Genomic DNA, 13,210 nt, shown 5'->3' with positions numbered 1-13,210 from the left:
AACTCTGTAGTGCCCCCAGATTTTACGAAAGTCTGGAGACACTTGTGTTCCAGCCGTTTCGAACACACGTTATTTTAAAGCAGGGCGTAAGGATGAGCATGGGATACTGCAGCCATTTATTATTTGTGCAGGCGAAACTGGAAGGGAGATAATTAGTCGGCGCTGGCAAGTGTTCAGCACGACGTGCCAAGAATAAGCAAATACGGCCCGGAAGCTCCGTGGCTGCAAAGAGTAATGTAGCATTGTATTGTTAAAAAAAAAAAACAAATGGAGAGACTCTAAACAGTGTCTGTTTATTAGACATTGAACTGCTGTTGAGAGTACGTGGACATTCAGCCACGATAAAAGCTTATGTATTAATTATGTTCAAAAATGTGTAATTAACTGATTCTGGGTGCCCGGTAATGTGTGGGCTTAAGTCAAAGAGTATAGTTGTTTTTTTGTACAAAGTGGAAATAAATATGTTCTGGTGCATTGAATGATATTCCAAGAGCAGCATATTTTTTAAATAAGGGGAGGGAGAGGGAGGGAGGGAGGGAGGGAGGGGGGGGGGAGGGAGAGAGAGAGAGAGAGAGAGAGAGAGAGAGAGAGAGAGAGAGAATTTCCCTGTCCCAGCAGTGAAATCTCCGGAGAAGTGTCCAGTGCTAGCAGAAGACATCGGCGCCACAAGAAAGCAGAACCAGCATTCTTCAACAAGTAAGTCCATGAAAACACTTAAGCTGTATGAGAGCTTAACATTACACTGGGCCACCGCAACTTTAAGCAGCCATTTTCTAAAGTATCCACATCAATAGCAAACCAGTCAGTAAACCACTCAGTAACAGCAGGTACAGGAAGTCCTCTATTCTAGATATCCCATAGTAAGCCAGAGTTCCAAAAATATTATCAAAGATACAAAAACATTTGCACAAAGGCATTGCCTGCCACAAAAAGAATCACCAAACGACAGTTGCTGAAAATACAGCGGAGACTATTAATTGGTGTAACTGTTTTTGTAAGTTATTTGGATACTTGAAGATCCAGATAATTGAATGAATGAAGAGTAATTTTTGTAATGTACTCCAGAATAGCCTAGTCGCCCACTTAAGAGTTAACCTTTAGGTATGTTCTCAGATGGTTGCCTTTCTAGGCTCAATGCACAATGTTAAGTGTTTATTCAAAACAATAAAAAGAAATTAAACTTATCAGGATCAATAAAAAGCAATGCTTATCAAGAATTAGGAGCACACTTTCATACAGAATTTCCTGAAAATGATAATACTGCACTCTTAATCATGAAATACCTAACAAAAGTAGCATAGGACAGTCATTCTGTTTAATTTTGTTTAAAATATTTGCCAGTTGTCATTTAATATAAACCATTTTTTCTCTTTGTTGCTGTTGTACAATAGATTTGTTTCAACAGCAGTAAACCATGGTGTCACACTGTTTTTCAAACCATCTGAAAGCCGTTTCCAGGGTTTGAAATGCTTCCACATGAGTAGGTCCTGGACCGTTTTCTGCATCTGCATTTTCATCCGTTTCATCTTCTTGCATTTCCTGCCGCATGTTTGCCTGCAATATGATTTCAACTATTTTGTTAGACAAAATGATCTCAGGAACCTTCATTATTACTATCAGAAGATAGTATTATCGGCATCCCATTCCAGCATATTTGTATAATTGTCATTATTTCATTTATATTTTCCAGAACAGTATCATCTTATCAGTTATACTGTTTTCACACTCACGTATTTTAGTATTCTTTTCCAAGCTATCTTCAAAGTCTTCTTTTATTGGGTTCCATGCATCTACAGCCTGATACAACACTCCTTTAAATTCATTTGCTTGAAACATGGCAAAATGTCCTCTACATTACCTTCTCCAAAAAATAGCTGTGTACATAGAAGCTTTTTCAATGAAGTCATTTTAATATTTCAATTGCTTAAATCCATTTGTTGTAAGTTTGTCACATCACAAGGCAAAAATTTTATTGTAAACATACCATTTTCTCTCTAATGGTTCAGCAGAAGGATGGGTTGGCACATTATACCGTATAAGGACTGTTCCTTGTTCACCAATTTCATGTTGAACTTTTCTTACTTCAGGGATAAAAGTGTTGTCATAACAACAAATGAATATTTTGGTGTTTATTCATACAGTTTTTTGTTTTTATAAGTTAAATGAACTCTGCTATTTTTTAATCATCTGGGGTTTTTGGATTTTTGGGTGACGAGTAAAGGCATTTTAGGAGTCCAGGTGGCATCTGTAGAAACTAATATTATTACTCACTCTTTATTAATTTTTTATGTGGGAGTTGAACTCTCCCCCAGAGAAACTAAAGATTTTGATGGCAACAGTTTAAAATTGAATGTTATATGGTTGCATTACACTGTAAACAAAACCCATGTCTGTCATTTTCATCCAATTCTTTTTTATAACTACCTTCAAAAGATTTGCTGCCTCCACATCAGCTGACTTTTTCACTTTTATTTCCAATTTCATTATGAGATTTAAATCCGTACAACCAAGTGTTACTTTCAATCACCACCTGTTTTGTTTATTCAAATGTAATGTGTTTACACAGAACAAAGGACCAGATATTGGTTGCTTATGTGATTGTTTCTGTAAAAGCCAACAGCACAAAGCCAACTTCCGAAAGTTCATTTTTGGTTTCTTCATCTTTTTTAATGTTTCCCCAGTCTTCACTACCAAGTTTGCAGGTCCACTTCAAAACTGAATTGGATATTCTTCTTAATACTGTTTAACTAGCAGTATGGTACCTGCACCATACTTATCTGTCAACTTACTATCAGTTTCTCCTTTTTAAATAAACCATAATGTTTATTTCATCTTTTAGTAATAAGGCCATAAAAAGATGGCAGTAATAGTGACAAAGTCGTGCTGGAAGAATGCAACCGTACTGCACATTAATACCTGTGCTGCAAAATTGCTGAATTGGTCGCTAAATGATATGCTGCCTGAGAAACAGTGTACGTGGGTCAAACTGGAAGCAGCTTTGCCACTAGGTTTTGTAAACATACTTCTAAAAATAATTCTGCACTTGGGTGCCATTTAGAACATGAGGGACACCTCATGCTTCCCACAGACGGAGGATTTAAGGTAGCCCTACTTCATGTCAAGCTGAAAGAGTGTGAGTTAGATATTTTGGAAAAGTCAGAAATTTTTATACACCAACTGTGTGACCTATCTTCAGTGTTGAATGAACAGCTGTCTTCAAGATGCCAGTAGTACTTTGAAATATTTAAGGGAACACTGGACTTTTAATTCCATGTACTTCCCACCCACTCCATCCTACTCCACACATGTATTCGTCCATGCAGTTGGTTATTAAACCTTTCACTTTCATCATATTTTATTAATTACAATAAATACTGGAATTACTTTTGCATGTGCCTGAGCCACTCTCATTCATTCTACCTACGCTTTCAACTATCCATTTTGCTCTACGTTATTTTAGGCAGATGTGTTGTCCCTGTGCAAACTTTTTGATATGTATTTTTCATGAGGGTTCGAGTCCCAGACAGCTTTGGTCTTTAAAGTTATTTTGTATTTCATTTGCTCATTAATGAGTAGTCAGTACTTTTCGGTTGGTTGAGGTTTAAGGGACCAAACAGCAAGGTCATCAGTCCCTTGTTTCAAATATGCGCCATTCCGCTAATGGGACAACTCAGTAAAGTCAGAACAATAAAACGGAAAAAAGGGAAAAAACGTAAAAAGGCAGTCATGTTGTCATTGGTAAAAATCAAAATGAGGGAAGTCGGTAAGAGAACGAACCCAACACTATGCTGAAGCAGCATAGGCAAGACCACCTGTGACTTAAAAGGTGCAACTGCTATAATGTAGAAAGTACGTATGGGAATAGAAAGACTAACCAAGCCTTAAAAAAAACAGTAAAAGGGGAAGAAAAGAGGAATTCAGTCAGGGAGGTGACTCAGGAATCTCCGAACACTGCTTACAGTGGGAGACACCCAAACACTCACCGCCCTGCCCCAACACCAGAGAGAGATTAAAAACCTTAAAACTGAGAATAAAAACCACTTTCCCGGAGGAAACCGAGAACCAGAGAGACGATCCGGGAATCGTCAGCCAACATCAAAGGTAAAGTGTGGGGGAGCCTGTACTTAGCACGCAGAGCCAAAAGAAGGGGGCATTCAACCAAAATGTGGGCTACTGACTGGAAGGCTCCACAACCACATAGTGGGGGTGGCTCATCATGCAAAAGAAAACCATGGGTCAACCGAGTATGGCCAATGCGGAGACGACACAGTGTGGTCGAGTCCTTTCGGGAGATGCGAAAGGAAGAACGCCACGGGCTTAGTACTTTTTCTACGTTATGTACAGCATTTCACTTGATACTTATTTTAATGCTTTTACTTGCACTGTCACCCCCAACCTGTGCTGTGAGGGTGGGAGTTATTGCTCCAATTCTACATACGTCACATTTGTATGTTTCATTACGCGGAAGTAGGCTTTCCATACATACTGCATTCGATGTGTTTTCTGGAAGGTTAAAGTCCCTGACACCATCAAATGTAAAAATGTTTTCCTGATTTTATGATGATATTTTATTCAACAATTTTTTATGAAAAAAAAAAGTTATCACTGTTTCACCACTATGTGGCATCACCTATGTACACTCACCACCCTTTCATGGTGTAAATTTTCTACCTGGAAAGCACGATTAGTTTTGCAATCAGTCTGCCAAGACAACCATATCAGTTACAGCATGTCTTTATGCATCTAAATATCTAGAGCATGGTGTGTACGTCAGCTCTCAATATGACAAAAATTTGTAATGCCTGTACTCTTGCCATGTTGCTCTCTGTGCGTTTGTCTATTTTCTGTGATTTGTATTTTGATTTCCAGACTACCCAATGAAGGGTATTTCCCAAAATGCATCAAATAAAGTCATTCATTTTTTAACTAGTGGAATTTCATTTAGCGACCAATTCAGCAACTTTGCAGCACTAATATTAATGAGAAAACAATGAAACATGTGCTGTCTAACTGAAACAATAATGAATATAATAGAGGGAAACATTCCACGTGGGAAAAATATATCTAAAAACGAAGATTTTGAGACTTACCAAACAAAAGCGCTGGCAGGTCGATAGACACACAAACAAACACACAAAATTCAAGCTTTCGCAACAAACAGTTGCTTCATCAGGAAAGAGGGAAGGAGAGGGAAAGACGAAAGGATGTGGGTTTTAAGGGAGAGGGTAAGGAGTCATTCCAATCCCGGGAGCGGAAAGACTTACCTCAGGGGGAAAAAAAAGACAGGTACTCGCGTGCGCGCGCGCGCACACACACACACACACACACACACACACACACACACACACACACACATCCATCCGCACATACACAGACACAAGCAGACACTTGTAATGGCAAAGAGTTTGGGCAGAGATGTCAGTCGAGGCAAAGATGTTGTTGAATGACAGATGAGGTATGAGCGGCGGCAACTTGAAATTAGCGGAGGTTGAGGCCTGGCGGATAACGAGAAGAGAGGATATACTGAAGCGCAAGTTCCCATCTCCAGAGTTCTGACAGGTTGGTGTTAGTGGGAAGTATCCAGATAACCTGGACGGTGTAACACTGTGCCAAGACGTGCTGGCCGCGCACCAAGGCATGTTTAGCCACAGGGTGATCCTCATTACCAACAAACACTGTCTGCCTGTGTCCATTCATGCGAATGGACAGTTTGTTGCTGGTCATTCCCACATAGAAAGCTTCACAGTCTAGGCAGGTCAGTTGGTAAATCACGTGGGTGCTTTCACACGTGGCTCTGCCTTTGATTGTTTACACCTTCCGCGTTACAGGACTGGAGTAGGTGGTGGTGGGAGGGTGCATGGGACAGGTTTTACACCGGGGGCGGTTGCAAGGGTAGGAGCCAGAGGGTAGGGAAGGTGGTTTGGGGATTTCATAGGGATGAACTTAGAGGTTACGAAGGTTAGGTGGACGGCGGAAAGACACTCTTGGTGGAGTGGGGAGGATTTCATGAAGGATGGATCTCATTTCAGGGCAGGATTTGAGGAAGTCATATGCCCGCTGGAGAGCCACATACAGAGTCTGATCCAGTCCCGGAAAGTATCCTGTCACAAGTGGGGCACTATTGGGGTTCTTCTGTGGGAGGTTCTGGGTTTGAAGGGATGAGGAAGTGGCTCTGGTTATTTGCTTCTGTACCAGGTCGGGAGGGTAGTTGCGGGATGCGAAAGCTGTTTTCAGGTTGTTGGTGTAATAGTTCAGGGATTCCGGACTGGAGCAGATTCATTTGCCACGAAGACCTAGGCTGTAGGGTATGGACCGTTTGATGTGGAATGGGTGGCAGCTGTCATAATGGAGGTACTGTTGCTTGTTGGTGGGTTTGATGTGGACGGACATGTGAAGGTGGCCATTGGACAGATGGAGGTCAACGTCAAGGAAAGTGGCATGGGATTTAGAGTAGGACCAGGTGAATTTGATGGAACCAAAGCAGTTGAGGTTGGAGATGAAATTCTGGAGTTCTTCTTCACTGTGAGTCCAGATCATGAAGATGTCATCAATAAATCTGTACCAAACTTTGGGTTTGCAGGCCTGGGTAACCAAGAAGGCTTCCTCTAAGCGACCCATGAATAGGTTGGCGTATGAGGGGGCCATCCTGGTACCCATGGCTGTTCCCTTTAATTGTTGGTATGTCTGGCCTTCAAAAGTGAAGAAGTTGTGTGTCAATATGAAGCTGGCTAAGGTAATGAGGAAAGAGGTTTTCGGTAGGGTGGCAGGTGATCGGCGTGAAAGGAAGTGCTCCATCGCAGCGAGGCCCTGGACATGCGAAATATTTGTGTATAAGGAAGTGGCATCAATGGCTACAAGGATGGTTTCCGGGGGTAACAGACTGGGTAAGGATTCCAGGCGTTCGAGAAAGTGGTTGGTGTCTTTGATGAAGGATGGGAGACTGCATGTAATGGGTTGAAGGTGTTGATCTACGTAGGCAGAGATACGTTCTGTGGGGGCTTGGTAACCAGCTACAATGGGGCGGCCAGGATGACTGGGTTTGAGAATTTTAGGAAGAAGGTAGAAGGTAGGGGTGCGGGGTGTCTGTGGGGTCAGGAGGTTGATGGAGTCAGGTGAAAGGTTTTGTAGGGGGCCTAAGGCTCTGAGGATTCCTTGAAGCTCCGCCTGGACATCAGGAACGGGATTACCTTGGCAAACTTTGTATGTGGTGTTGTCTGAAAGCTGACGCAGTCCCTCTGCCACATACTCCCGATGATCAAGTACCACTGTCGTGGAACCCTTGTCCGCCGGAAGAATGACGATGGAACGGTCAGCCTTCAGATCACAGATAGCTTGGGCTTCAGCGGTGGTGATGTTGGGAGTAGGATTAAGGTTTTTTTATGAAGGATTGAGAGGCAAGGCTGGAAGTCAGAAATTCCTGGAAGGTTTGGAGGGGGTGATTTTGAGGGAGGAGGAGGTGGGTCCCACTGTGACGGAGGACGGAACTGTTCCAGGCAGGGTTCAATTTGGATAGTGTCTTGGGGAGTTGGATCGTTAGGAGTAGGATTAGGATCATTTTTCTTCGTGGCGAAGTGATATTTCCAGCAGAGAGTACGAGTGTAGGACAGTAAATCTTTGACAAGGGCTGTTTGGTTGAATCTGGGAGTGGGGCTGAAGGTGAGGCCTTTGGATAGGACAGTTTCAGATTGGGAGAGAGGTTTGGAGGAAAGGTTAACTACTGAATTAGGGTGTTGTGGTTCCAGATTGTGTTGATTGGAATTTTAAGGTTTTGGAGGGAGTGGAGCTGGAAGTGGGAGATTAAGCAGATGGGAGAGACTGGGTTTGTGTGCAATGAGAGGAGCTTGAGGTTTGCTGGAAAGGTTGTGAAGGGTGAGTGAGTTGCCTTTCCGGAGGTGGGAAACCAGGAGATTGGATAGTTTTTTAAGTTGGAGGGTGGCATGCTGTTCTAATTTGCGGTTGGCCCTGTAGGAGGATGCTCTGAACAGCCGGTGTGGATGTGGGAGAGGAAAGATTGAGGACTTTTATTAAGGATACAATAATAATGAAATGCCTTAGACAGATTGCGTGGGGTGCTGGTTGGTAGTGCCCGAGCGAAATGACTGTACTTGACTAGGCTACAATGATATTTGCTTGTGGCTGAAAATCCAGATAACTGCACATTCGTATAACTGAGGGTCAGCTAATTGAGACTCCACTGTAAAAGTGAAGCAGTCTGGAAGGTTGTAACACAAGAAATATGCACAACAACTTAAAGATAAAAGACAGGGTAAGTCAATGAATGATCCTCAGAGGACAGGAAATTTTATGAACGATATTTTTTCATATATAGCAGAGACATAAGAACTAGAATTCCCATAATCAAATGATCTTCCAATGAAAAATTATGTGGCAAGTATAATGTTGTTACCATCGACAGGATACAAAGTTAGGAAAACAATACAGAAATTACAACCTGCAGCCAATTATGGGCGTATTGAGACTAAACTGTGGTATACACAGGGCTGGACCCTCGCATGTTCAGTCACCACACTTCAGTACATGCTTCGTAGGCCAGAAATGGCCTCTGCCTCACCTTGGAGGTTGGTTGTACACAATCATGGTACTGTGTATAGTCAAGCTGCCAGCACCAGTTTGATAATATGTGGTGTATAACTTGCCACTCACAGTGCTGTGGTCATAGGTCCTACTTTTCCAGGTGGTTGTGTGACACCACAGATATATCCTTCCACAGCCATCTTCTTCGGTCAGTAGTTTGCGGTCTCACCATGTGTGGCTACTTACTAGAGGAGTTGATGCATATACCAATTATTTTCATACGGGACTCTGTGACTGACATCTTTCAAGAAAGCTCAGCTACCATGTATTTAAAGCGCCTGATGATGATGAAGCTTATCATCGAAACCAGTTGCCAATAACTGATAATGAAACTACAGCTGACAGGAGTGTTGAAAAATTTAATATTCCTTTTTGCTATTGTTCTCTCCTCGCACGTAACAATGATGCACATCCTGAAATTAGATGCAAATTTTGTCACACTATCTGCTGCCTCAAAGTACTGCTGCTCTCTCAAGTTATGGCAGCTGCTTTCTAGGTGGTAGTGTCATCATTTCCACAACTTTTCATTTATTGCAATTCAGGCAATTTTTTTTCAAAATGTTTATTATAATATACAGAAACCTAGCTTGTGAATCAATGTATCTATTAGTGGAAACTGAATCAAAATCTGTACAGCAGTTCCCGAATTGGCCTACACATACAGACGAACGCAAGGAAGCAACCTGAATTTACACATGTATAGAGGTTTGTTTGTAAATGCCCACATGCGTGCAAGCACTGAATATACATAGTTAAGTACAAAGCACTGTATGCATATTATCTAAAAAGAAAAAAAGAAAACTTTTGACAAGCACACTCAGACAAAATCATTTATTATTGGTTCAAATAAATTTATTATTAAACACAGTCAATTTAGAAGCAAACTGTCAATCACTGATGCAATATATACTTCTATTCCAGTTGGGAATGTAACTGTGAGGGTCAAATACAAGTCTGGCATCACCATCTCCAGGTGCCCTCGACGTAACCATTTGAGATGAAATCTCCACATACCTTAACTTCGTAGTTATTTCTTGTAAGTCTTACCTATTACAGTTTAATGAAGTTTAATATGCTGTCAGTGCCTACAGAGTGACAAAATTGCTATCTTTTAAGCTTCCAATTGAGGGGGTCAGTGCAACAGTGGTCTAACCCTCTCCAATACAGAAAATGAGATACTGATGCCATAGTTAGGTGGACTACCTTTCTATCACTTGGCATAGAGCACTACCACCACATACATATTATTTAGAAGCCACTAATTTCTTCCCTCATACAAACTTCCAGTTTGTTTGTGTGCACCATTGGTCCAACCTCAAACAGCCAATGAGAGGTCAGTATCTGGATCACATATAATAACATGAAGTATGGCTAACATTCAGGGCGAGAGTTATGTCTCAAGCAATGGAAATAACGAAGAAACAATGCAAAACTGTTGAAGGAAAAGGCCAAGGTGTATACATTCCTGGGACAGGAATATAAAGAAGAGGAAAATAAATGCAGGAAAATAATATGTAGAGAGAACAGGCAAGGAAGTTCACAATCATAAACAAGCCCCACCATGCAATTGTCAACATAAGTGTTACACGTTTCACTGAAGAACGCGAAACAGTGTTCAAAGGTTTTGGAATGTGTGTGACTTTAGTTTACAAAATGCGTATATTAGTGTGCGTGTGAGTGTGTGTGTGTGTGTGTGAGAGAGAGAGAGAGAGAGAGAGAGAGAGAGAGAGAGAACCTAGTGAAGAAAAGATACAGTGCAAGTGGAAATGAGAGCAGGAGACAACACACCCGTGAGTATTATATTTTGTTAGATGGTAGTGATACAAAGTTTGCTAACAGGCATTGATATCTTTGATTGGAATCAGTAATTGTCGACTTTCGAGGCAGTTTCACAGAAACAGACTGCGGGAACACCAAAACAAGATGGTCGTGGAAGACATGGAAATTGACCCAATAAAACTAGTTATCATCAGTCCAATTATATTAATAGTTTTCCATTGTGTGAAAGTCATTATTCGAGAGTTTCTACTCTAAACAGAAAATATTTGCCGAAAGTCTTATTGCAGCTATGATGTAGGCCTATAAAGTTTATGTTACTTGGATCAAACAGGAACATAATCCTGAAGATATTGTTAGTGAGTATATTTACAGGGATATTTTAAATATAAAATTCAACCTCTCTTTTTCCTCACCATCTACTGACACATGCAAGGTGTGCGTTTCATTGTGCATAAAATTCACACCCGGAGGGAAATGTTGAAAAAGCTAACGTCCAAAAAGAGTTAGATTTGCATCAATTAAGAGCACAACAGGCATATAATAATCTAAAGACTGATACATCTTATTCTAAAAACCACAGTTCTGTGGAAGTCATAGTATTCAATTTACAACAAGCGCTGCCTACTCCCCATATACACTCCAGTGAAGTTTTCTACAAGAGGCAGTTGTAGACTTCTAACTTTTGTGTACATGATTGTACTTCAGATGATGTGCACATGTATGTATAGCCAGAACATATTGCAGGACGAGGTGGTGTTGAAATAATATCATGTTTAATTAAATATGCTTCCAACAATCTTCAAAATATTGATAAATTAATCGTGTATTCTGATAACTGTTTTGCTCAAAATAAGAACATATCCTTAGTATGTTTTTGGTTGCAACTTATTCACAACCGATATGTTAATGAAATAGTTCACAAGTATCTAGTATCAGGTCATAGCTACTTCCCATGTGATAGGGACTTTGGACTCAGAGAAGAATAAGAGATTGGAAAAATATGTGTACACACCTGCTGGATGGGTAGATCTTACAAAAAAATACTAGGACAGGTAAAAGAAAATTTGATGTAACTGAAATGCAACAGGTTGATTTCTTAAGTTCAAAGCCTTTAACTGATAAAATACCGAAGTATAAACTTACCGAGGATAAAGAATCTTTTGCTTTCAGTCGCATCTCAGTGCTGAAAGTCTCTGTTGAACAACCATGGAAATATTGTGTCAGGTATTGTTATTCAGGTGGTATAGAGTAAGATGAATATGTGAATATTGTTAAAGGACAAAGGAGAAAGAATAAACACACCCTTTAACTACAACATGTTCAGCCAGTACCAAAATATTCCAACCCACAGCCAATAAACCCAAAGAATTTCAACAGTTCTTGGGTATCCAACGGGGTAGCATCGTAATTTCTCCACAATATTTCGGCAGACATACATGCTGCCATTTTCAGGTGGTTCCTGACGAATGCTGTGCTGTTCCTCTCGGCGCCCTATATATAGTAGCCGTTACCCCCTCCACCATTCCTCTCCTGGTGTCTTTGGTCCGGCCGGTACGGCAGCTACTGGAGGTGGTGGAGGAAGCGGCGCCTGGGTCTGAACTGGGGTCTGCAGTCTCCCTGCTGCTGCCGTCAGGAACAGTCCTCGATCTCTGGGACTGCATCTTTCTCTCCAGGCTGAGTGCAGGATTCCAAGCCTGACTAAGTTGAAGGCCGCTGTCTTTATTAATTAGATCGTCCTGTAGTCTGATTTTGATTGCCTCTTTAGTAACGCAGTCCCAGAAGTAGGAAGATTGCCAGAGTATTTTTGTTTTTTCATAGTCCATAGTATGGCCAGTCTTTATACAACGGTCAGCCACGGCTGATTTAGTGGCCAGGCACTTGTGTTTGCGGCACGTCTCTTCTACAGTGTGGACTGTCTCCCCAATGTATGATTTTCCGCACTGACAGGGAATTTTATGAACACCTGGTTTCCGAAGGCCTAGGTCATCTTTCACTGAACTCAGTAGAGTCAAGGTTTTTGCAGGGGGTCGGAATACACATTTCACATTGTGTTTCCCCAGGATTCTACCAATTTTTCTTGAGGTGTTTCCGACAAATGGAATGCACGCCAATGACTTGTGTTATTCTGTTTCTTCTTCTTGTTCTCTTGGCGCAGTCTGTCCGAGTGCGTGTCTTATTTGCTTCTGGTTGTACCCATTTTTCCAAAATGTTGTCTCGAGGTGCTGCAGTTCTGCTGGAAGGCTCTCCTGATCGCAGATCGATCGTGCCCTGTGAACAAGTGTGCCCAAAACACCTTCACGCAGGGAGTTGTGGTGGCAACTGAAGGCATGCCAAATAGGGCACTAGTAGTGTGCTGCTTGACACAGTCACTCCGAGAAGTATCTACGCACAATGTTGGAAAGTGAAATGAAACAGAACGAGCATGCAAAGGTGGTAATAGTGAAGGCAAACTTGTCGACTTTGAGAATTTTAGGAAAGTGTGGTTGATCTGTAAAAGAGACTACTTATAAAATACTAGTGTGATCCATTCTTGAGTACCATTCCAAGCGTTGGGTATCCCCATAATGCAGGATTTAAGGAAGACATCAAAGCAATTCAGAGTTGGTCTGTTAGACCAACATGTGAGTATTAGAGAGAAAAGCTTCATGAAGTCAAATGAGAATTCCTGGAGGGAAGCAACATTCTTTTTGTGGAAAAGTATTGGAAAAATTTAGAGACCTGTCACGCCAGTGTAAAACGATTCTATTGCCACCAACGTACATTTTGCATAAAGACCATGAATATATTAAGATAAGAAAAATTAAGGCTCTTATGAAGGCATATAGACGGTCTTTAT

The sequence above is a fragment of the Schistocerca piceifrons genome, chromosome 8 (genome assembly GCF_021461385.2).
Source record: "Schistocerca piceifrons isolate TAMUIC-IGC-003096 chromosome 8, iqSchPice1.1, whole genome shotgun sequence".
In the NCBI taxonomy this organism is placed as follows: Eukaryota; Metazoa; Arthropoda; class Insecta; order Orthoptera; family Acrididae; genus Schistocerca; species Schistocerca piceifrons.
This window is presented reverse-complemented; position numbering follows the sequence as displayed.